The sequence below is a fragment of the Rhinoderma darwinii genome, chromosome 2 (assembly GCF_050947455.1).
Source record: "Rhinoderma darwinii isolate aRhiDar2 chromosome 2, aRhiDar2.hap1, whole genome shotgun sequence".
In the NCBI taxonomy this organism is placed as follows: domain Eukaryota; kingdom Metazoa; phylum Chordata; class Amphibia; order Anura; family Rhinodermatidae; genus Rhinoderma; species Rhinoderma darwinii.
Window position 1 is genome coordinate 119,887,588 of NC_134688.1, and position 26,057 is coordinate 119,913,644.

Genomic DNA, 26,057 nt, shown 5'->3' on the forward strand with positions numbered 1-26,057 from the left:
TTATCTACAGGGAGACTGTATGGCGCTATCTACAGGGGGGCTGTATGGCGTTATCTACAGGGGGGCTGTATGGCGCTATCTACAGGGGGGGCTGTATGGCGCTATCTACAGGGGGGACTGTATGGCGTTATCTAGAGGGGGGACTGTATGGCGTTATCTACGGGGGGCTGTATGGCGTTCTCTACAGGGGGGTGGACGCTGTATGGCGTTATCTACAGGGGGGACTGTATGGCGTTACCTACAGGGAGCCTGTAGGGAACGCCATACAGCGTCCCCCCCCTGTAGGGAACGCCATGCAGCCTCTCCCCCCCCCTGTAGGGAACGCCATACAGCGTCCCCCTCCCAAAGAAATGCGACCTACAGTGTGATAAAGACTTTACAGACCTAATAAAAGACATGTATCCCCTATCCACAGGATAGGGGATACATGTGTGATGGCTGGCAATGATAGGGAGAACAGGGGACTGAAAGTCCCCTGAAGTTCTCCATGACTAACCTCTGACTTCCGGCGTCTGTGTCGGCAGCTCACTAAAAATGAAAGGAGCGCTGGTCACGCATGCGCACAAGCGTGACCGGCGCTCCATTCATTTCTCTGGAGCTGCCGACACAGACCCCGGAAGTCAGAGGTTTGTGATGGAGAACTTCAGGGGACTTTCAGTCCCCCGTTCTCCCTATCGCTGCCAGTGATCACACATGTATCCCCTATCCTGTGGATAGGGGATACATGTCTTGTTTAATGGCAGAGCGGGGAGATACCTCCCTGCTCTGCCATACTGTTCAGTGGCGTCCCGCTGTAGCAGCCATAGCGGCTGCTAGTGGAGCCTGCGGCCATGGTGGGGGCCCGTGCCGGCGGGCGACGTGAGCCCCCTCATGCCACGGGCCCCGTAGCAGCCGCTACTGCTGCTACGGCGGTAGTTACGCCACTGAACACAGGTCTTTACTCACATAGTATACAGGCTACTCCAGCCTTAGTAGTCTCCAGTCTGAGTCAGGGGTGAGACTCCCACACACTGTGTCTGCACCTTTTTATACACAGGCTACAGGTGCAGCTAATTGAGCAGCAACCTTGTCCTACAAACAGAGATGGACTAGGGATTGGGGAACCCGCCCTGCTCTTCTCCAATCCAACTCCAGGCCCTTTTTTCCGGCTTTTCCTTAAGCCGAGATTGGAAAACTAGAGCTTTCTATTGCAAGAACTACTCATTCCCTGGAGCCTAGGATACATATGACAGGATTCTAGGGGAAATATACCTTCCCTCAATGACTTTACCTGTCACTGTCTCACATACCCTCTTCCTCTGTTCGAGCCCGTGGGATAGGACACATTTAGCTACAAGGCAGTGTGTCCTAGACAAAGCGTCAGCATTGCCCTGCAGTTTTCCTGCTCTGTGTTCCACAGTATATTTGAAGTTCTGCAAAGTAAGAAACCACCGTGTAACTCTCGCATTTCTCTCTTTAGCTTGACACATCCACGTAAGAGGAGAGTGGTCTGTAACCAACCTAAACTGACGACCCAATAAATAATATCTCAGGGACTCAAGTGCCCACTTAATTGCCAAGCACTCCCGTTTAACTATGCTATAGTTTTTCTCAGCCGGGGTAAGTTTTCTGCTCAAATAGGTCACAGGATGTTCCTCACCACCCACCTCTTGTGACAGAACTGCTCCGAGCACCACATTAGAAGCATCAGTTTGGACAACAAACTCCTTTTTGAAGTCAGGAGTGACTAAGACTGGTTGGTTACACAGGGCCAGTTTCAACTCTTGAAAGGTGCTTTCAGCCTTCGTGTCCCACTTGACCATGACAGACTTACTTCCCTTGGTAAGATCTGTCAGGGGCGCTGCTGTGCTGGCAAAGTTTGGAATGAACCTGCAGTAATAACCTACAATTCCTAGAAAAGCTCTGACCTGCTTTTTGGTTGAGGGCTGGGGCCAGTTTTGGATAGCCTCAACTTTGTTGACCTGTGGCTTTATCACCCCTCTCCCAATCATGTACCCCAGATACCGTGCTTCCTCCAAGCCTAAGGAACATTTCTTTGGGTTTGCTGTTAACCCCGTGGCTCTGAGGGAGTTTAGTACTGATTGTACTTTTGGTAAGTGGCTTTCCCAGTCATCACTAAAGATTATAATGTCGTCCAGATATGACGAAGCATACTGACGATGGGGTTTGAGGATTATGTCCATTAACCTTTGAAAGGTCGATGGAGACCCATGTAGCCCAAATGGTAAACAAATATATTGAAACAGACCATCCGGGGTGATGAACGCAGTTTTCTCTTTGGCGCCCTCCGTGAGGGGTACTTGCCAATAGCCTTTGGTTAAATCAAGTGTTGAAAAATACCTTGAATGGCCCAGTCTCTCTATTAACTCGTCAACTCTTGGCATTGGGTATGCGTCAAACTTTGACATCTCATTTAACTTGCGGCAGTCGTTACAGAAACGCAATGACCCATCTGGTTTCGGAATCAATACAATGGGACTTGACCATTCACTTTTTGACTCTTCAATAATCCCAAGGTCTAGCATTTTCTTGACCTCCTCAGATATGGCTTGTCTACGAGCTTCAGGGACTCTGTAGGGTTTCAAGTGGACCCGAACCTGAGGCTCGGTCACAATGTCATGTTTTATTATACTGCTCTGTCCTGGCAGTTCTGAAAACACGTCTGTGTTTCTCTGCACAAACTCTTTTGTCTCCTGTTTCTGTGGCTTTGCGAGGGATTCTGACACATACACATCTGGGTTAGGACTATAGGGGGTCCTTACTGCCACGAGGGTCTCTCTTTCTTTCCATGGCTTAATTAAGTTTACATGGTATAACTGCACTGTCTTCCTTTTACCTGGTTGGTAAACTTTATAATTTACATCCCCCACCTTTTCAATTATCTCATACGGCCCTTGCCATCTAGCAAGAAATTTGCTTTCTACGGTTGGCACTAAGACCAACACTCGATCACCAGAGTTAAAATTTCTAACTTTAGCCGTTCGGTTATACACCCTGCTCTGAGCATCCTGAGCTTGCTCCAAGTGTTCCTTAACTATCGGCATGACTGCAGCAATTCGGTCTTGCATCAACGTGACATGCTCAATTACACTCCTATAAGGTGTGGACTCTTGCTCCCAGGTTTCCTTGGCTATGTCCAGGAGACCACGGGGTTGTCTGCCGTATACAAGTTCGAAAGGCGACAACCCTGTGGATGATTGAGGAACTTCACGTACAGCGAACATCAAATAGGGCAGAAGACAGTCCCAATCCTTCCCATCCTTACTAACCACCCTCCTCAACATGCCTTTAAATGTCTTATTGAATCTTTCGACAAGACCATCAGTTTGAGGGTGATATATAGAGGTACGCAGGTGTTTAATTTTCAGCATTTTACATAATTCCTTGGTGATTTTGGACATAAAGGGAGTTCCCTGATCGGTAAGGATTTCCTTAGGTAAACCAGTACGGGAAAACATGTAAAACAACTCTCTTGCAATGGCTTTTGAAGAGGAATTTTGCAAAGGGACTGCCTCAGGGTAGCGTGTGGCATAGTCCAACACCACTAGGATATATTGATGTCCTCTAGAGGATTTGACTAAAGGGCCGACCAGATCCATGGCAATTCTTTCAAAAGGGATCCCAATGATAGGCAAAGGCACCAGCGGACTCCTAAAATGTGGCATAGGAGCCGTTATCTGACACTCCGGGCAGGACTCGCAATACCTCGGAACTTCCGTATATACCCCCGGCCAGAAGAATCGTTGTAAGATACGCTCTCTGGTCTTTTCGCAACCTAGATGTCCACCCAGCATGTGTTTATGAGCCAGGTCCAACACCGTTCTACGATACGGTTGGGGTATCACCAGCTGTTCAACAACCTCCCCACGTACGTTATCTATCCGATACAGCAAATCCTGGTTAACCGCCATGTGTGGAAACACCTTATCAGCCCCTGGATGTTGAGGCACTCCATTTAATACCTTAGTATTTTCCCTGGTTTTACCAATGTGGGATCGCTAAGTTGAGCGGTCCCAAAATTGTTACGTGATACATTTAACTCTGGTATCTCAGAAATTTCCTCCTGCTCATCTGTTTCACCAGCAAAAACAGACAGAGGAAATTTATCAGGCTCAGTGGTCACCCCTACTGCTGGCACCTCAGCATCTTCGTTAAAGGGTTCTGGGCTAATCACAGCGCACACATTAATACCATCATTAACATTTACAGTGGAGGTTACATCTTCCTTCCTCCACAAGTCCCAGAACACTGGGAAGTCTCTCCCCAGGATCACACTGTGCATCAGGGACTTTACCACACCCACTTCATGGCAAGCGGTTCCACAGGAAGTCTCTAGAGTGACCAAAGCGGTGGGGTATTCTTTAGTGTCCCCATGTATGCACAGGACCCCTATACTATGTCCGCTGAATGTTCCAGGGTCTATCAGGCTGGCATGCACCAGGGTAACCAGACTCCCAGAATCCAGCAAGGCACTCACAGTACACCCTTCCACTTTTACGACACACATTTGTTGCTCAGTCTCGTAAACAGTCTCAGCAGAACAGACATGACGTGCAAACAAGGATATTCGCCTTGCTGCATCACAGTCCATTGGCTCAGTAGTCAGGGGACAATTGGCAGCAATATACACAGGTCCATAACACCGCCAGCACTGTATGCGGCCCCGGTCCCCAACTTGAGACCCTGGTCTGGCCTTCAGTGTCTCTCTGGGATTTCTTCCCTCCGTCTGCTCCCCTTCTGAGCCACCTCCCTTAAAGACATTTCTCACCCCTCTAGTAAATGGAACAGTCTTACCGGGTGCTCCGCACGATTTGCTGTTTCTGGGGTTAGAACATCCAGGCGGTAGTTCTTGGAGTAGATCCTGAGTAGCTCTGTACCTTTCAATCAGGTTCACAAGCTGTTCCGCATCTATAGGATCTCCTTGACCGACCCAACGCTGAACCTTCGGTGGTAAGGAGCGGATGTATTTGTCAAGCACCACTCTCTCCACGATCTGCGCAGGGGTTGATTCCTCTGGCTGTAGCCATTTCCTTGCAAGATGGACAAGATCATACATTTGTGATCGCGCAGGTAGGTGTTCCACGAAAGTCCAGTTGTGCACCCGTCGAGCACGCACATTCATATTAACACCCAGACGGGCAAGGATCTCACCCTTCAGCTTGGAGTAATCCTTGGCATCCTGCTCATTGAGATCAAAGTACGCCTTTTGCGGCTCTCCGGTTAGGAAAGGTGCCACCACTGCTGCCCACTGATCTGAAGGTAACTTCTCTCGTTCTGCCACTCGCTCAAACACCATGAGATAGGCCTCAACGTCGTCGGTGGATGTCATCTTCTGCAGAGATGTCTGTACCGCTGCACGAGTGGTTTGGCGCAAACCATGAGGCCCCGCTGACCTCTCCACTGAGGCCTGAATTTGGTCTTGCAAATAGCGATTAATTTGCTGCTGTTCTTTTAAGGCCAGTCTGTGGGCTTCACCCAGCAGAATATTGGTTTCAGCCTGTGTATGCATGGCTTCCTCATGCACCATTCGCTGAGTCGCGCTGGCTTCTTGCAGAGCTGTGCTTATCTTCCCCTGGTTGATATTAGCCTGAATCAGCTGTTTAAGTATTTCATCCATTTTAACAGTCTTTTAGCCCTGTTGCCGCCTTCACCCAAGACATACACTTCCAAGCACTCTCGGGGAGAAAAAAATTGTGTTGTTGCCCCTAGCAACGATTTTCCACTTGGAGCAGCAAAAGTCCTTTTAAATAGGTGTATGTCTCTTTAAGACCGTGCCCGCATCGGCCACCATATGTGAGGGTGTAGCCAGAGACAGGGACACCGTGCATTAAAAGTCATAACAGGGCTTTGCCTGTGTTTTTATTCTTGTCAAGGAAACAGCCTCTTGTACAACAAGGCAAAATACAAAATAAATCCTGCTCGTCTGAGCACTAACTAAACAAGATATTATCTAACTATACCAAGTGCCTTCCTACCAGGCACTGGACACAAAGTAACACAGGTCTTTACTCACATAGCATACAGGCTACTCCAGCCTTAGTAGTCTCCAGTCTGAGTCAGGGGTGAGACTCCCACACACTGTGTCTGCACCTTTTTATACACAGGCTACAGGTGCAGCTAATTGAGCAGCAACCTTGTCCTAAAAACAGAGATGGACTAGGGATTGGGGAACCCGCCCTGCTCTTCTCCAATCCAACTCCAGGCCCTTTTTTCCGGCTTTTCCTTAAGCCGAGATTGGAAAACTAGAGCTTTCTATTGCAAGAACTACTCATTCCCTGGAGCCTAGGATACATATGACAGGATTCTAGGGGAAATATACCTTCCCTCAATGACTTTACTTGTCACTGTCTCACAGCCCCCATATTATAAACTGAAATACCAGCAAAACCCCAAACAAAACTGCCACTAAGCAAAATCCACGCTCCAAAAGCCAAATGGCGCCTCTCCCTACTTAGCCCCACAGCGCGCCCAACGGGCAGTTTACGTCCACATATATGGCATCGCCATACCCGGGAGAACCCGCTTAACAGTTTGAGGTATTTGTCTTCAGTGGCATGAACTGGGCACAAAATATTGTGCACTAAAATGGCATATACCTGTGGAAATTTGCAATTTTCACTTTGCACCATCCACTGAGCATTCATTTATTATAGGAATAAAAAACGCTGTGTGGTCAAAATGCTCACTACACCCGTTAATAAAATGCCTTGAGGGGTGCAGTTTCCAAAATGGGGGTCACTACTTGGGGGTTTGTTTTACTATTTGACCTCAGAGCCCTGCCGTTGTGGGCTAATGCTGCGAAAATCACCAAAATAGGTCTCACATGCGCCTTTCACGCCTAAGCCCTGTCATATATCCAGGCAAATGATAAATGCCTTGAGGGGTGTAGTTTACAAAATGGGGTCACTTCTCAGGGTTTTACACTCTACTCTGGTACCTAAGGGAGCTCTGCAAATGCGACATGGCGCCCCTACACCAGTCCAGCAAAATCGGTGCTCTAAAAGCCACATGGCACTCCTTCCATTTTGAGCTCTGCCATGTGCCCAAACAGCAGTTTAGTGTTTCACCGCCTGGAAGAACGATTAAAAAGTAGTTTATTAGTTAATTTCATAAAATAGTGGCTCTACCAGCCGTTGATACCAGACCAGGCTTAAGCAAGTGATTAGCGACAAGAAAGGTGGTATAGAGTGATTGATGTCTCCTTTCCACCCAAAACACCACCTATCTGCTTGTAATATAAATAACGCTATATCTTTGCCATTGATAACTGTCTATCTAAATCCTACGCGTTTCATCATCACATACACGGTGATGCTTCCTCAGGGATTGATAGAAGTAGATTTATTTCAAATCTCGTTAAAGTTAGATTCAAAAGTAGTGAAATGATAACAATTTTGCAGCACTGGATAGCACTGTTTATGTGCTGATTCGTAACCTCCAGACGCATGCACGGCTCTGATACACTGGCCAGTGTATCAGAGCCGTGCATGCGTCTGGAGGTTACGAATCAGCACATAAACAGTGCTATCCAGTGCTGCAAAATTGTTATCATTTCACTACTTTTGAATCTAACTTTAACGAGATTTGAAATAAATCTACTTCTATCAATCCCTGAGGAAGCATCACCGTGTATGTGATGATGAAACGCGTAGGATTTAGATAGACAGTTATCAATGGCAAAGATATAGCGTTATTTATATTACAAGCAGATAGGTGGTGTTTTGGGTGGAAAGGAGACATCAATCACTCTATACCACCTTTCTTGTCGCTAATCACTTGCTTAAGCCTGGTCTGGTATCAACGGCTGGTAGAGCCACTATTTTATGAAATTAACTAATAAACTACTTTTTAATCGTTCTTCCAGGCGGTGAAACACATTTATTACTGAACGACATTCATTACCTATTTTTCAGTGAATCAAACAGCAGTTTAGGTCCACACATGGGGTATTGCCGTACTCGGGAGAAATTGGGTAACAAATTATGTGTGGTTTTTTCTAATATTACCCCTTGTGGAAAAAAAATTGGGTGCAAAACTACATATTTTTTGGGAAAATTTTTATTTTTTTCATTTTCGCTGCCTCATTCTAATACAATCTATGAAACACCTGTGGGATCAAAATGCTCAGTACACCCCTAGATAATTACCCTGAGGGGTATAGTTTCCAAAATGGAGTCACATCTCAGGGGTTTCTACTGTACGGGTACCTCAGGGGCTCTGCAAATGCGACATGGCGCCCAAAAAACAATCAACCAAAATCTACATGCCAAGTAGCACTCCTGCCATTCTGAGCCCTGCGGTGTATCCAAGCAGCAGTTTATGACCACATGTGGGGTATTACCGTACTCGGGAGAAATTGGTTTACAATTGTTGGGGCACTTTTTCTCCTTTATTCCTTGTGAAAATGAAAAAAAATCAACATTTTAGTGGAAAGAATGTAGATTTTCATTTTCACTGCATAATTCCAATAATTCAGCAAAAAAATGTGGGGTCAAAATGCTCACTATACCGCTAGATAAATTCCAGGAGGGGCATAGTTTCCCAAATGGGGTCACTTTTGCCGAGTTTGCACTATTTTGGCCCCTCAGTGGCTTTGCAAATGTGACATGGGGCCGCAAACCATTCCAGCAAAACTCGAGCTCCAAAAGTCAAATGGCGCTCCGTCCATTCTAACTTCCGCCATGTGTCCAAACAGCAGTTTATTACCACATATGGGGTATTGCTGTGCTCAGAAGAGTTTGCTTTACAAATATTGGGGTGTTTTTTTTCCTTTATCTATTGTAAAAATGAAAAAATCTGAGCTAAAACGACATTTTATTAGAAAAAAATTTAGATTTTCAATTTCACGGCATAATTCCCATAAGTTCAGCAAAAAACGTGTAGGGTCAAAATGCTAACTATACCCCTAGAAAAATTCCTTGAGGGGTGTAGTTTCCAAAATGGTCAGAGAAGGGATGCCTGCAGGCAAACAGAATCCTATTTCCTGACCACCCAATTGATAATAGAGATTAAGTTCAAGTTTACAAATTTTATTGAGCTACGTATAGCAAAGGACAAACCATACACATAAATTTTAAAATTTCACTGCCACAGACCGAAGTCAGCTTTAACAGCTGGACGGAACCCAGCAGAGTATCTGATAGTTACGGTGAATGCCGAGTGCAGTGGCGGATTATCATTAGGGCGTTTCGGGCGGTCGCCCGGGGCCCAAGACTGCCAGGGGGCCCAAGGAGCCTATGACCGCCCGAACCCCCTCATGCCCAGTGGCGTCGCTAGCACCGGAGGGAGCCCCGGTGCCAGGACCGCACCTGTCAGGCGAGGGGAGCTTTGCTTCTACTGAGCAGCCGTGGTCTGTGCTGCTTTAGAAGCTCCCCCTCCAGCCCCCCTTCCCTGCTCTAAACATCTCTGCTGCTAGCTGTCGGGACATGGGGGAGGGGAGACTGTCGGCGGGCTCTGTGCTGTGAGCAGGAGAAGAGCTGCAGTGAAGACATAAAAGGTAAGTGCATGTGTGTTTAATATCCATATTCATGTGTGTTTAATGTCCATATTCATGTATGTTTAATATCCATATTCATGTGTGTTTAATGTCCATATTCATGTATGTTTAATGTCCATATTCATGTATGTTTAATGTCCATATTCATGTGTTTACAAGGTGTACTTTGTGTATAATGTGCATACTCGTGTATAATGTGCCTACTTAGTGTATAATGTGCATACTCGTGTGTACTTTGTGTACTATGCATACTTTGTGTATAATGTGCCTACTTTGTGTACTTTGTGCATAATGTGTGTACTTTGTGTACTGTGCGTACTTTGTGCATAATGTGCGTACTTTGTACTGTGCGTACTTTGTGCATAATGTGCGTACTTTGTGCGTACTTTGTGCATAATGTGCGTACTTTGTGCGTACTTTGTGCATAATGTGCGTACTTTGTGCATAATGTGCGTACTTTGTGCATAATGTGCGTACTTTGTGCATAATGTGCGTACTTTGTGCATAATGTGGTACTTTGTGTACTGTGCATACTTTGTGCATAATGTGCATACTTTGTGCATAATGTGCGTACTTTGTGCATAATGTGCCTACTTTGTGCATAATGTGCGTACTTTGTGTACTTTGTGCATAATGTGGGTACTTTGTGCATAATGTGCGTAATTTGTGTACTTTGTGCATAATGTGTGTACTTTGTGCATAATGTGCGTACTTTGTGCATAATGTGGTACTTTGTGTACTGTGCATACTTTGTGCATAATGTGCGTACTTTGTGTACTTTGTGCATAATGTGCGTACTTTGTGCATAATTTGCGTACTTTGTGCATAATGTGGTACTTTGTGTACTGTGCGTACTTTGTGCATAATGTGCCTACTTTGTGTACTTTGTGCATAATGTGGTACTTTGTGTACTGTGCGTACTTTGTGCATAATGTGCATAATGTGCGTACTTTGTGCATAATGTGCCTACTTTGTGTACTGTGTGTACTTTGTGCATAATGTGCGTACTTTGTGCATAATGTGCGTACTTTGTGCATAATGTGCGTACTGTGTGTACTTTGTGCATAATGTGCCTACTTTGTGTACTAGTGTTTAGGTAGTGTTAGCAATAGTTACGGCGCGGCAGGGTGGTGGTGGAGAAGGGGGGCCCAAGTTTGGGTAACAGCCCAGGGCCCATGGTCTTCTTAATCCGCCACTGGCCGAGTGTCAGCAAACACACAGTCAGTTCAAAGGCAACCAGTGCCTCTATTAATATACAGGCAATAGATCCGGCTGAGGCAGGGATTAAAAATCAATAAAGCCCCCCCGACATGTTTCGCTAACTAGTAGCGTCCTCAGGGGTACACGGGGCTAAATGGGGTCACTTTTGGGGAGTTTCCACTGTTATGGTCCCTCCAGGGATTTGCAAACACGACATGGCACCGAAAACCAATGCAGCAAAATCTGCGCTCCAAAATCCAAATGGCCCTCGTTCCATTCTGAGCCCTGCCGTGGGTCCAAACAGCAGTTTATTACCACATATGGGGTATTGCCGTAATCGGGAGACATTGCTTTACAAATGTTGGGGTGCTTTTTCTCCTTTATTCCTTGTAAAATCTAAAACATCTTATGTTTTTTCAGAAAAAAAGTAGATTTTCATTTTCACAGACCAGTTCCAATAAATGTAACAAAAAACCTGTGGGCTAAAAAGGCTAACTATACCTCTTGAAAAATTCCTTGAGGGGTGTAGTTTCCAAAATGGGGTCACTTTTGGGGGATTTCCACTGTTTTGGCACCACAAGACCTCTTCAAACCTGACATGGTGCCTAAAATATATTCTAATAAAATAGAGGCCCCAAAATCCACCAGGTGCTCCTTTGCTTCTGAGGCCGGTATTTCAGTCCATTACCACACTAGGGCCACATGTAGGATATTTCTAAAAATTCCAGAATCTGGGCAATAAATATTGAGTTGCATTTCTTGGGTAAAACCTTCTGTGTTACAGAAAAAACTGTATTACAAATGAATTTAGTAAAAAAAAATTGAAATTTGTAAATTTCACCTCTAATTTTCTTTATTTCCTGTGAAATGCCTAAAGGGTTAAAAAAATTGTGGTTTTGAATGTGGTTTTGAATACTTTGAGGGGTGAAGTTTTTAAAATGGGGTGTTTTATAGGGGGTTTATAATATATAAGGCCCTCAAAGCCACTTCAGAACTGAACTGGTCCCTGAAAAAATAGCCTTTTGAAATTTTCTTGAAAATGCGAGAAATTGCAGCTAAAGTTCTAAGCCTTGTAACGTCCTAGAAAAATAAAAGCACGTTCAAAAAACGATGCAAACTTAAAGTAGACATATGGTAAATGTTAACTAGTAAATATTTTGTGTGGTATTACGATCTGTTTTACAAGCAGATACATTACAATTTAGAAAAATGCAGATTTTTGCAAATTCTCTCTAAATTTTGGTGTTTTTACAAATAAATATTGAATTTAACGACGAAATTTTTTCAGTATCATAGAGTACAACATGTCACGAGAAAACAATTTTCAGAATCGCTTGGATATGCAAAAGTATTCCGGAGTTCTTACCACATAAAGTGACACATGTCAGATTTGCAAAAATCGGCTGTGTCCTGAAGGCCAAAACAGGCTGTGTCCTTAATGGGTTAAGATAAGCCGGGGCAATAAAACTGAGGTTATAAGGGTGATGACTTAGGAGTTAAGGCATCTGGAGTCAGTCTGATGGGGGATGTGATGTGTGTCCATGTAGTGGCTCATAAATCCAGGTGTTAGATTGAGGCCTTGTGTCAATGACTGGAATTTTATCATCATCTTGAATTCCCAAATTTTTCTCTCTCTTTTGTTTTTAAAATGACCCTTTAGTATTATGACTTTTAAATCTGCCAAACTGTGATCAGGTCCAGAGAAGTGTTTTCCCACGGGTGTATCCACCTCCTGTTTTTTTGTATGTCTGTGAAGATTCATCCTGGGTTGTAGTTTTTGTATGGTTTCCACAATGTAGATTCCTTTATTGATGCACCTTGTACATAGGATTAAGCAAGTGAAATGCATGCTCGATCGGGTTGAGATTTGGTGATTGACTTGGCCATTGCAGAATATTCCACTTCTTTGCCTTAAAAAACTCCTGGGTTGCTTTCTCAATATGTTTTGGGTCATTGTCCATCTGTACTGTGAAGCAACGTCCAATCAACCTTTTCTGCATTTGGTTGAATCTGAGAAGAAAGTATATCCCTGAACACTTCAGAATTCATCCGGCTCCTTCTGTCTTCAGTCACATCATCAATAAACACTAGTGACCCAGTGCCTTTGGCAGCCCTGCATGCCCATGCCATCACACTGCCTCCACCATGTTTTACAGAGGATGTGGTTTGCTTTGGATCATGAGCCATTCCAAGCCTTGTCCATACTTTCTTCCTCCCATCATTTTGGTACAGGTTGATCTTAGTTTCATCTGTCCAAAGAATGCTGTTCCAGAACTGGGCCGGCTTCTTTACATGTTGTTTGGCAAAGTCTAATCTGGCCTTTCTATTTTTGAGGCTTATTAATGGTTTGCACATTGTGGTGAACCCTCTGTATTTGCTCTAATGAAGTCTTGTCTTTATGGCAGACTTAGATACTGATACACCTACTTCCAGGAGAGTGTTCTTCACTTGGGTAGATGTTGTGAAGGGTTTTTTCTTCACCGTAGAAAGGATTCTGCGATCATCCACCACTGTTGTCTTCCGTGGAAGTCCAGGCCTTTTGGAGTTCACCAGTGGGCTCTTTTTCTTTTTTCAAGAATGTACCAAACTGTTGATTTGGCCACTCCTAACATTTGTGCTATCTCTCTGATGGATTTCTTCATTTTTTTTTCAGCCTAATGATGGTCTGTTTCACTTGCATTGAGAGCTCCTTTGACCTCATGTTGTAGGTTCACAGCAACAGCTTCCAAATGCAAATTACCTTTGGTCCCTTGAAAATTAGAGCTGTTATTCCTAAACCTTTCATCAAATTAGGATGTGAATACCCTCAAATTAAAGCTGAGCGTCTGCACATTAATCCCATATTGATTATATAACTGTATATACAATATGTTTTGGTAAACAGCTAAAATGCCAAAACGTGGGTCACTGTCCAAATAATTCTGGACCTAACTGTATATACAAACACCTGAATCAAGCTCAGTACAAATATACATTATATGAACCAAGCTCAGTACATAAATACAGCACCAGAACAGAGCTCGGTACATATATACAGTACCAACACAAATACAGCTCAGTGCAGAGATTATTTGCAAATTCAGTTTAACCCCTGCCAAATTGGTTTGTACGGTGTAAAACTACAGCTCCCAGCATGGCAGGAACAATGGTAAGGATATGCTGCTGGGTGTTGCTATTTTACAGAAAAATATATCATACCATCCATCATCTCGCTGCAGATCATACAGTGACTACAGTACTGATTATAGGCAGAATAAACATTTACATTGAGTGACTCAGAGGTGACATCTCAGATTCTAGTGGTTCTTTTTTTTCTTTCTTCCCCTTCTGGTCCAGACCTCTATGATGACTTCTCCCGGCCATGGTCCATTTCTGCAGTTTGGCGCTCAGATGTCTTCAGCTTCTTACTTTCAAACATTTCCGCACCTATAAACAAAGATTCTCATGGTGCAACACACACTACGCCCCTAAATATAATAGCTCCATTGACTGCACCCCTGAATATAATAGCACCATACAGCCACAGGAAGATAGTGCCTCCATAGATGCCACTGAAGATAGTGCCACTTATAGAGCCCCCTGTATATAGTGCCCCAGATAGAGCCCCCTGTAGATAGTGCCCCACATAGAGCCCCCTATAGACAGTGCCCCACATAGAGCCCTCTGTAGACAGTAACCCACATAGAGCCCCTGTAGATAGTGCCCTCAATGCATAGTGCCCCTTATAGAGCCTCCTGTAGATAGTGCCCACCATAGAGCCTACTGTACATAGTGCCTCCATAAAGCCTCCTGTAGATACTGCTCCCCATAGAGCCCCCTGTAGATAGTGCCCCCATGGACCCCCTCGAGATAGTTCCCCCATAGAGATATTACCCTACATAGATCCCCCTGGAAATATAGTGGCCCCATAGATCCCTCTGTAGATAGTGCCCCACAAACAGCCCCCTGTCGATAGTGCCCCCATAGAGCCTCCCGTAGGTACTTCCCCCACATAGTTTCCTGTATATAGGGCCCTCTGTAGATAGGGACCCTATAGATAATGACACTCACACTGTTAACTAAAAAAAAAAAATTACATACTCACCTGATCCCATTCCCACACCGTCCCCTAACAACGCAGGCCTGTTCTCTTGTGAGCAGGTCTGCTGTAGCTGAACGACACAAGTGGTGCAATGACATCATTGCATCACCTACATCATTGAAAGCGCTGAATGGCGGGGCAAGGAACCAATGTTCCTTGCTCTGCAATTCAGCGCCTTTTAATGATACAAGCGGCGAGATGGCATCATCGCACCACCTGCGTCATTAAAAGGCGCTGAATAGCAGGGATAGGAACTAATGTTCCTTGCCCTGCCAGCGCTAGAAAGTATATCTGTGTAGCATCCATGGCCGCGGGCCGTCGGGTCTACTCACCTCCTAATGCCCGCAGCCATGGATCTGGGAGTTCTGATCCCCATCTCCTTCCTAGGAGACGCCAGCGCTCACTTCCGCTCTGGTCTGCTGTGTCCCGTAGGGTGCGCGCGCACGCTCGTGCCCACTCTTAACCCCTTAATGACGCAGCCACTTTTGGATCATATGACACAGCCTCATCTTTTAAATCTGACATGTGTCGCTTTATGTGGTAATAACTCCAGAATTCTGTTACCTATCCAAGCGATTCTGAGATTGTTTTCTCGTGACATATTGTACTTTATGTTAGTGAAATAATTTGGTCGATAAATTCAATATTTATTTGTGAAAAACACTACAATTTAGAGAAAATGTGCAAAAATTTGCATTTTTCTAAATTCAAATGTATCTGCTTGTAAGACAGATAGTAATACCACACAAAATAGTGACTTGTTAACATTTCCCATATGTCTACTTTATGTTTGCATCATATTTTGAACATCCTTTTATTTTTCTAAGACGTTACAAGGCTTATAAGTTTAGCAGCAATTTCTCATATTTTCAAGAAAATTTCAAAAGGCTATTTTGTGAAGGACCAGTTCAGTTCTGAAGTGGCTTTGAGGGCCTTATATATTAGGAACCCCCACAAATCATCCCATTTTAAAAACTGCACCCCTTAAAGTATTCAAAACAGCATTTAAAACGTTTATTAACCCTTTATGCGTGTCACAGGAATTAAAGCAAAGTGGAAGAGAAATTTGCAAATTTCATTTTTTTTGCAGAAATTTCATTTTAATCCATTTTTTCCTGTAATACTGAAGGTTTTTACAAGAGAAACACAACTGAATATTTATTACCCTGATTCTGCAGTTTTTAGAAATATCCCACATGTGGCCAAAGTGCGCTACGGGCCTGAAACAAAAGCCCCAGAAGCAAAGGAGCACCTAGTGGATTTTTCGGCCTTCCTTTTCTTAAATTATATTTCAGGCACCATGTCAGGTTAGAAGAGGTCTTGTGGTGCAAAAACAGAGGAAACCCCCCAAAAGTGACTCCATTTGGGAAGCTACACCCCTAGAGGAATTCATCTAGGGGTGTAGTGATTACTTTGACCACACAGGTATTTCATAGATTTCATTAGAATTGAGCAGTGAAAATGAGAAATTACATTATTTTCCAATAAGATGTAGCTTTAGGTCAAAATGTTTAATTTTCTCATAAAATAAAGGATAAAAAGCACCGTAACATTTGTAAAGCAACTTTTCCAGAGTACGGAGATACCCCATATGTGGTAATAAACCACTGTATGAATACACATCAGGGCTCAGAAGGGAAGGCACGCCATTTAGCTTTTGGAGTTCAGATTTTGCTGGATTAATTTCTCGGCACCATGTCTCATTTGTAAAGCTCCTAAGGTACCAGTACAGTGGAAACCCCCCAAAAGTGACTCCATTTTGGAAACTACACCCCTAGAGGAATTCAGCTGGGGGTGTAGTGAGCATTTTGACCCCCCAGGTGTTTCATAGATTTCATTAGAATTGTGCAGTAAAAATTAAAAATTACATTTTTTTCCACTAAGATGTAGATTTAGGTCAAAATGTTTAATTTTATCATCAAATAAAGGAGAAAAAGCACCATAACATTTGCAAAGCAACTTCTCCAGAGTACGGAAATACCCCATATGTGGTAATAAACCACTGTATGAATACACATCAGGGCTCAGAAGGCAAGGAGCGCCATTTGGCGAGCAGATTTTGCTGGATTGGTTTTTCTGCACCATGTCGCTTTTGCAAAGCCCCTTAGGTACCAGTACAGTGGAAACTCCCTAAAAGTGACTCCATTTGGCAAACTACACCCATTGAGGAATTCATCTAGGGGGGTAGTGAGCATTTTGACCCAACAGGTGTCTCATAGATTTTATTACAAATGGGCTGTGAAAATTAAAAATTACATTCTTTTCCAATAACACGTAGCATTAGTTCAAAATTTTTCATTTTCTCAACAAATAAAGGAGAAAAAGCACCATAACATTTGTAAAGCATTCTCTCCAGAGTAGGGAAATACTCCACATGTGGTCATAAACTGCTATTTGGACACACAGCAGGGCTCTAAAGGGAAGGAGCACCATTTAGTATTTGGAGTGGAGATTTTACAAGATTCGTTTTTTGACACCATGTTGCATTGAGCTATAGTACCAGTACAGTGGTACTCCAGAAAAATTACCCCATTTTGGAAACTAGATCCCTCAAAGAATTTATCTAGGGGTGTAGTGAGCATTTTGACCGCACAAGTGTTTTGCAAAAATGAGTAAACAATAGATGTTGCAGATTGAAAATTGCTGTTTTCCACAGATATGTGTAATGTCCGTGGCTGCGGGCTGTCAGCTCCAGCCTCCCGCTGACAGCCGCAGCCACGAGTCGGCAAGAGCTGGCCACAGCCTCCTCCTCAGGAGACGCCAGCGCTTGCATCCACTAACCTCCGCCGGAGCCCGCAGGGTGCGGGCACACGCTCGTCCCCGCTCTTAAAGGGGCAGTGCGCGCACCGGACATCTTGAACGACCTTTGACCCGTGAGTACCCTGGGCTATAAGAGGGGTCCAGCCCCCTAGTTCGATGCCTGAGCGTTGTTAGTTTTCCCAGTCTGTCTTGCAAATGGTCCCTTAGTGTTTCCCGTTCCTGTTGTTGCCCGTGCCTTGTTCCCCGTTCCTGTTTCCCGTGCTTTGCCCTAGTATCAAGTCGTGCCACGTCCTGTGTCATCTGCCACGTCCAGAGGAATCTGCCCCGTCCTGTGTCATCTGCCACGTCCAGAGGAATCTGCCACATCCTGTTTCATCTGCCACGTCTGGAGAAATCCGCCACGTCCTGTGTCGTCTGCCACGTCTGGAGAAATCCGCCACGTCCTGTGTCGTCTGCCACGTCTGGAGGAATCCGCCACGTCCTGTGTCATCTGCCACATCTGGAGGAATCCGCCACGTCCTGTGTCATCTGCCACGTCCGGAGGATTCCGCCACGTCCTGTGATATCTGCCACGTCCGGAGGAATCCGCCACGTCTGGCGCAACTTGCGGCTCCTGTGTCATCCGCCACGTTTGGCGCCATCTGCTGCACCCATCTCATCTGTGCCAGAGCTGCGGCCACCATCTGGACTATTCAGGTACCCTTGTGCGGGACATTGTATTTCTGGGGTATCCTGTCGTTTGGCCAGCTGCCTCCCCGCTGCGGCGGTACGGCCTAGTGGGTCCACTAACTCGCTCCGTGACAATATGCCATTTCAGTGCCCAATGTGTTGTGCCCAGCTTGTACCACCGTAGACACACACCCCATAAATTGTTAAGCGGGTTCTCCAGAATACAGTAATACCCCATATGTGGTCATAAATTGCCGTTTTGGCACACTGCCAGGCTCAGTTGGACCACCATTTGGCTTTTGAAGCGCAGATTTTGCTTGGTGTTTTACTGGTGTTTCAGCTTATAATGTGGGGGCATATGTAAACTGGGCGGAGTACATCAGGGTATATGTAAGCTGGGCAGAGTACATCAAGGGCATATGTAAACTGGGCAGAGTGCAACAGGTCATAATAGGATGATGTAATAATGGGGTGAATGAATAATCCATGGATTGGTGTGGTATGCTTTGAACCAATCCTTTATGCACAGGCCAGGTTTTTGGGGTATTATACAAAATATCTGCGCTCCAGTATTGCCTAATCTTTGACTTCTTCACTAGCCCTATAAGCCGCACAAGGCCCTAAAGTTTCCTCATCTCCGCTGCGTCTAGGGGGTTCACCTGTGGGGTCCAGCAAATGATGATGTGGGGTATTTAGTGAAATTCTACTGGACCTAAAAAATTAGTCTGGGCCGTCATTTAGCATCATTTTGCATCATTGCGTTTTGAGAGTCATACTGTGTTATTTTTCCGTTGACGGAGCTATGTGAGGGCGCGTTTTTTGTGGAACGAGCTGTAATTTTTATTGGTTCCATTTTGGGGTACATGTGATTTTTTTATTACTATTTATTCCATTTTTTGGGAGATGAGGAAACCAAAAAACAGCAATTCTAGCACGTATTTTTTGTTTTTTTTTACAGTGTTTATTGTGCAGTATAAACAACATGTTAACTTTATTCTGCGGGTCGATACGATTACAGCGACACCAAATTTATATCCTTTTTTTACGTTTTACTACGTTACCACAATAAAAATACTCTTTTCTAAAAAACAAATCATGTTTTAGTGTCGCCATTTTCTGACAGCCATAATTTTTTCTTTTTTAGTTGATATCGCTGCGGGAGGGCTTGTTTTATGCGTGACAAACTGTAGTTTACATTGGTACCATTTTGCGTTACTTGCAACTTTTTGGTCACTTTTTATAAAAAAATTTTTTAGACAAGATGACCAAAAAATCAAATGCTGTCATTGTTCTTTATTAAAAAATTTTTACGGTGTTCACCGTGTGGTAAAGATAATGTGACATTTTTATAGATGAGGCCGTTCCGAATGCGGCGATACCTATCATGTATAGTTTTTTTTCATGTTTTCACTTTTTTTCTAATAATAAAGGAGTTGAAACAGGGCGATTATTGTTTTTATTAGTTAAAACTTTTATTTATTTATTTTTCTTTCACATTTTTTTTTACTTTTTTCACTTTTTCTTTTACACTTACCTGGGGACATGAAGATCTGGTCTTCTGATCCCCGCTACGATACACTGCACTACTTATGTAGTGCGGTATATTGTAACTGTCATTCATCAACTGACAGTTAGCCTATTAGGTCCTGCCTCGGGCAGGACCTAATAGGCTTCCGTACCTGGGCAACCAGGAAGCCTAGCAACGGCTTCCTGGTTGCCATAGCAACAATCGCCACCGGCGATCCATTGCGGGGGGGGCCCGGGGGGGTACAGAGGGAGCTCCCTCCTTCTGTCAACCACTTCAATGCGGCGGACATCATTGACAGCCGCATTGAAGGGGTTAAATGGCTGCGATCGGCGGTAACAGCCATCACAGCCATTGCAGCGGGATGTCAGCTGTGTATAACAACTGACAGCCGCTGAAGATAAAGCAAGCACAGCTCCTGTGCTCGCTTTATCTACAGGGCGTGACTGTACGCCCGTGTGCGGGAAAGCACTTTGAATTTGAACGTACAGTCACGCCCAATCGCGGGAAGTGGTTAAAAGGTCAGCACGCACACATGTAAGAAATCATCATCAACACACATGATTTCCTAGTCTATAAGAGGGCCCCAGCCCATCTGATCCTTGCCTGAGCGTTGTTAGTTATACCTAGTCTGTCTTGCAAATGGTCCCTTAGTGTTTCCCGTTCCAGTTGTTGCCTGTGCCCTGTTACCTGTTCCTCTATCCCGTACTGTGTACTTGTTCCTGTGCCTACTAGTTGGAGCCGTGTCTACTGCACCTGCTGTTGTTTGCCACGTCCTGTGTCATCTGCCACGTCCAGAGGGATTCGCAATGTCTGGCGCAACCTGCGGCACCTGCTGTCATCCTCCACGTCTGGCATTACCTGCTGCACCCACCTCCATCCATGCCAGAGCTGCGGCCACTGTCTTGACTATCCAGGTACCCTTGTGCGGGACTTTGTATTGCTGGGGTTCCCTGTTGTTTGGCCGGATGCCTCCCCGCTACGGCGGTGCGACCTAGTGGGTCCACATACCGTGACAATCTGCGTCCTATAGACGAAGATACAAGTATATTGCAGGAGGTAGTGGCGGTGCTTGGTTTCAGTGGAGCCGCTGCCCCCTCAGATAGGCAGCAGGCCACCGCCTGAGGCACACTGGCCCTGTGCTCTCCAGCCTTTCGGCAAACAAACTGCCTTCTGTTACAGCTAAATATTTTAAATTTTTAATTATTAGTCCAGAACACCTGCTGCCATTCTCTGCACCCTAGTGACTGTTGTCGTGTGTATTTGAGTCGCTTGGCCTTGTTTCCACGTCGAAAAATATGGCCTTTTGGCAGTACAATAATCAGTGTCTGCAGGCAACAGTGAAGCATGGTGGAGGTTCCTTGCAAGTTTGGGGTTGAATTTTAGCAAATGGAGTTGGAGATTTTGTCAGGATTAATGGAGTCCTCTTCACTGAGAAATACAGGTAGATAATTATCCATCATGCAATACCAACAAGAAGGCGTCTGATTGGCTCCAAATTTTTTTCTGCAGCAGGACAACGACCCGAAACATACAGCTAATGTCATTAAGACATTCTTAAAGGGAATGTGTTGCCAGAAAAAACATGTTGTTTTTTTTTTAATTAAACATTTAGTGTGTAGGTGATTAAACATTGTTACATTTTTTTTTTTTTTTTTCACGAGTCAGGAAATATTATAAATTAGATTCTAATTTATAATATTTCCCATTGCTGGTCACTAGATGGAGCTATTCCCAAAATTGCAGCATTGCAAAATTGGGTAAAAAGCCCTCGCTCTAGTGAGCTCTCAGCATCCCCCCCTCCTTTATCCTGGCTAGTGCCGGGATAAACGAGGGGTTTGAACGGTGTATCCTCCTACACTGTGTGTCGCCATTTTTTGAGCTAACACACAGTGTAGTAGGTTTACATACAGTAGTAAACGTACACAAACACGAACATACATTGAAATCTCTTACCTGCTCCTGCCGCCGCGGCTCCCTCCGGCCCGTCCGCTCCGTCTGCTGCCGCTGGTCCAAGTGCACAAGTCCGGAAGCCGCGACCGGAAGTAGTAATCTTACTGTCCGGCCGCGACTTCCGGTCCACAGGAAAATGGCGCCGACGGCGCCAATTTCAAATTGGACTGTGTGGGAGCGGCGCATGCGCAGTTCCCACACAGACGGCGTACACAGAAGTGGATGGGACGGGAGCCGTTCGCAGTCCCTATGGGACTGTGGCTGCCGTATTCCATGTCTGTATGTGTCGTTAATCGACACATACAGAAATGGAACAAAAAATGGCAGCCCCCATAGGGAAAAAAAAGTGGAAAAATAAGAAAAAGTAAAACACAAACACACAAATAAATATAAACGTTTTTAATAAAGCACTAACATCTTTAACATATGAAAAAAAAATTTGTGATGACACTGTTCCTTTAAGTGTAAAGAAGAACAAGGAGCCCTGGAAGTGATGATAAGGCATCCACAGAGTCCTGATCTCAACATCGAGTCTGTCTGGGACTACATGACTAGACAGAAGAATTTAAGAAAGCCTACATCCACAGAAGATCTGTGGTTGGTTCTCCAAGATATTTGGAACAACCTCCCTGCCGAGTTTCTTCAAAAACTGTGTGCAAGTGTACCTGGAAGAATTAATGCTGTTTTAAAGGCAAAGGGTGGTCATATCAAATATTGATTTAATTTATATTTGTCTTCTGTTCATTCACTTTGTATATTGTAAATTGATTACAAAAAACTATTAACACTTCTATTTTTGAAAGCATTCTTACATTGCAGCATTTTTCCACAACTGCCTAAAACTTTTGCACAATACTGCATATACAGTATATATATATATATATATATATATAGTCCAGAGATAGATGAACACAGCACTCCAATGGTTCCAAAAAGCAGGCCATGTGCTCGTTACCTGGGGGTGAATCAATTCAAATATATAAATAGGAGGAGCATGCAATAATCGACAATAAAACAATTATATGTATAATTCCAATAAAACATATAGATAAATACATACCAATATTACAAAAAGACAACCATAAAGTGCACATATTTCTTCCAATGTAGAGCATATGAAAACAATATAATATGCGTATAGAGTGCAATATTAATCACAAAAACTAATGTAGATAAGGGCAATTAAGATAATTGGAAACGGGCAGAGGCCAATTCTATTTTAATAGCGATGGACTTACTGTAAATCGTTAGGTCTGTGCAGAGATAAAGATGTGCGCCTGACATATTCGCGCGTGTCCACCGTGCATGCTCCAAGATGACGCCCACACCGGATATTGAGTCCGGTGGAACGCATCGAGCAGCAAGTCACCACTGCACATGCGCAGAGACGGAACTTGCGTTCCACCCCTAATGCGCATGCGCCAGCGGCGAAAAAAACGTATAAAGAAAGGAAACAGTTTTAGAAAGCATCATAACCATGATTAAACATAGCCCTGATGCTATAATGGACTATACAATGCATCACCCAAAAGATTAGATGGGTTTTGTACCGTAATGTCCACACATAGGAAAACTGAATATAGAGAAAAAGGGACAATGCTATCAATAAAGAGTAAAACCCCCTAGTGGTGAGATTACAAAAATCAATATCGTTAAGACTCAATATAATGTGACTGTAGTCACCATTGGGGCAAGTAAAAATATTATAATACAGGGAATATTATCATCCGAAACAGGGTTATCAAATATTCCCTAAAAAAAAAAACATAACAGAGAGGGACGCATATTCCAAAATAAGTGATATGCGTTAAATATCAATGCACAGCCCACAATTGTTAGAGACGATATTGAACATTTATTCAAAATACAAAGGAGGAGATACCAATATAAATCGCATTATAACTATACAATCTGCATAAAGACATACTTAAAACATTTCATCGCTATATTTTAAATTGACTATTTTATTAGAACTCTGTTGGGATATATTCCAAACGGGACTTTATAGTCTTAGAGAAAAGGCTTACCTCTCAAAATTGCTTAACATGCAATTGTGTATCTAAAAAGTGTGAAAAAGAAACATGAAAAAAACATATTAATATACAATATTTGTGAATATAAAAACAAACATAAAATATGTATATTCAAAAGAAGGTCAAAATAAGACCTCAGATTAGCTATACATCAAAGACACAAAATATACCTTAAAGAACGTCAACCGATCATATCCCTATATTTTTTTGGGGGGGACAAGTGAACCACCACTATCTCAAATATGCGGGCCACAAGAATATTCCATATTAAACCACTTAGGAGATATCGTTTCCAATTTAAAAATCCACTCTAGCTCTTTTCCTTTGAGTTCCAAACCTCTATCACCGCCACGTCTCAGCTGAGGCACCGAATCAATGATTCTGAATCTCAGCTGTGACAAGCTATGCTTTTTCTCAACAAAGTGTCTCGACACTGGTGGGTCCTGCCTCTTGGTATTAATGTTTGATTTATGATTTCTCATTCTGAGACGCACTTCTGTAGTAGTCTCACCGACATAGTGAAGACCACATGGGCAACTCAGCAAATAAATGACATAGGATGATTGACACGTAAAAAAACTTTTGATATTTATTATCTGACCAGTTTGTGGGTGGTTAAAAACGCCGCCCTTAATCATACTGTCACAGATGTTACATCCAAGACATGAATAACAGCCATGTTTCGGAGGGGCCAAGAACATCTGACTTTTCCGATAAGACCCAATATCGGCCTTGACCACACTGTTTTTAATTGTTTTGCCTTTCCTATAGGCCATCATAGGCCTCTCTTGAAATTCAGCAACCTTTGGAAAGGCTCTCTCCAATACCTTCCAATCTTTCCTCACAATCCCACCAATCTGTGGGCTTAATGAGGAGAAAGTGGAGATAAATGGTAACCGGACATTCTTGTTCTTAGCTAACTGTCCACTGAGGAGGTCTTGTCTGTCCAGCAGTTCAACCTTCCGTCTATTAAAATCCAAGACATGACTCGGATAACCCCGATCAGAGAACTTTTTACACATTTGGTCAAGTCTTGAGGATAATTTATCCTCTTGACTCTCTAATCAACTGGCTATAGGGCAGTGATTTCAACATCGTTCTTGGATGTCCGCTAGTGAAGTGTAAGAGATTGTTTCTGTCCATTTTTTTAGAGAACAGATCAGAAACCAATCTATTATCAACAATAGAAATCCGAGTGTCCAAAAATTCAATAGAACTTGTGGAAAATGACATGGTGAATAGAATTGTGGAATTCAAACCGTTAAGAAATGTAACAAAATCCTGTAATTGACTAGTTGAACCGGTCCAGATGAGGAAGACATCGTCTATGTATTGCCACCACCGCAGTACTTGACTGAAGTGGTGGGACACATAGACAAGGTCCTCCTCCATCCACCACATAAAAATATTGGCATATGTGGGGGCCATATTAGACCCCATTGCCGTTCCTCTCTTCTGTAAATAGAATGTATCTCCTACCAAAAAATAATTCTTCTCAAGAATAAATTCCAATAATGATCGAACAAACCCAATTTTGTCCTCAGAGAAGCCCGACTTCTCCAAATAGAAAAGCGAGGCATCAATGCCCTCCTGATGAGCAATTGAGGTATAAAGACTACCCACATCAAGGGTAACCAGAACCGACTGGTCAGGGATCGTGAGATCCTGAATCCTGACCAGGAAGTCCGAGGTGTCCCTGATGTGGGAGTCCACACCAATGGCAAACTGCCTAAGGATTTTATCTAAAAAGATAGCCGCTGGGACAAACAAGGAATCACTCCCTGAGACAATAGGGCGTCCAGGGGGCAGAGTGGAATCCTTATGGATTTTGGGCAGGAGATAAAGTACATGGGTCACAGGGAATTTCACCTGTAGAAATTCATGTAAATTTCTGTCAATCATTTTTTTCTTAAATGCATTACTGATCAGGGCATCCAGCTCACGTAAATACGTGAACTTAGGGTCACCCGATAAGACAGCATAAACATTAGTATCATTGAGTTGTCTTGTCATTTCTTGTAGATAAAGGGAGGTGTCCATAACAACTATGGCACCTCCCTTATCTGCCGGTTTAATTGTTAGATCACTATTATCCATTAATTCCCTGAGTGCCAAATTTTCTGCACGTGTCAGATTTCTTTGATTAAATTGACTACTCTGCATTTTCCTCAAAGAATCTATCTGTTCTTTAACAAGTTTCACTTTAACTATTTTCACTTGCCCCAATGGTGACTACAGTCACATTATATTGAGTCTTAACGATATTGATTTTTGTAATCTCACCACTAGGGGGTTTTACTCTTTATTGATAGCATTGTCCCTTTTTCTCTATATTCAGTT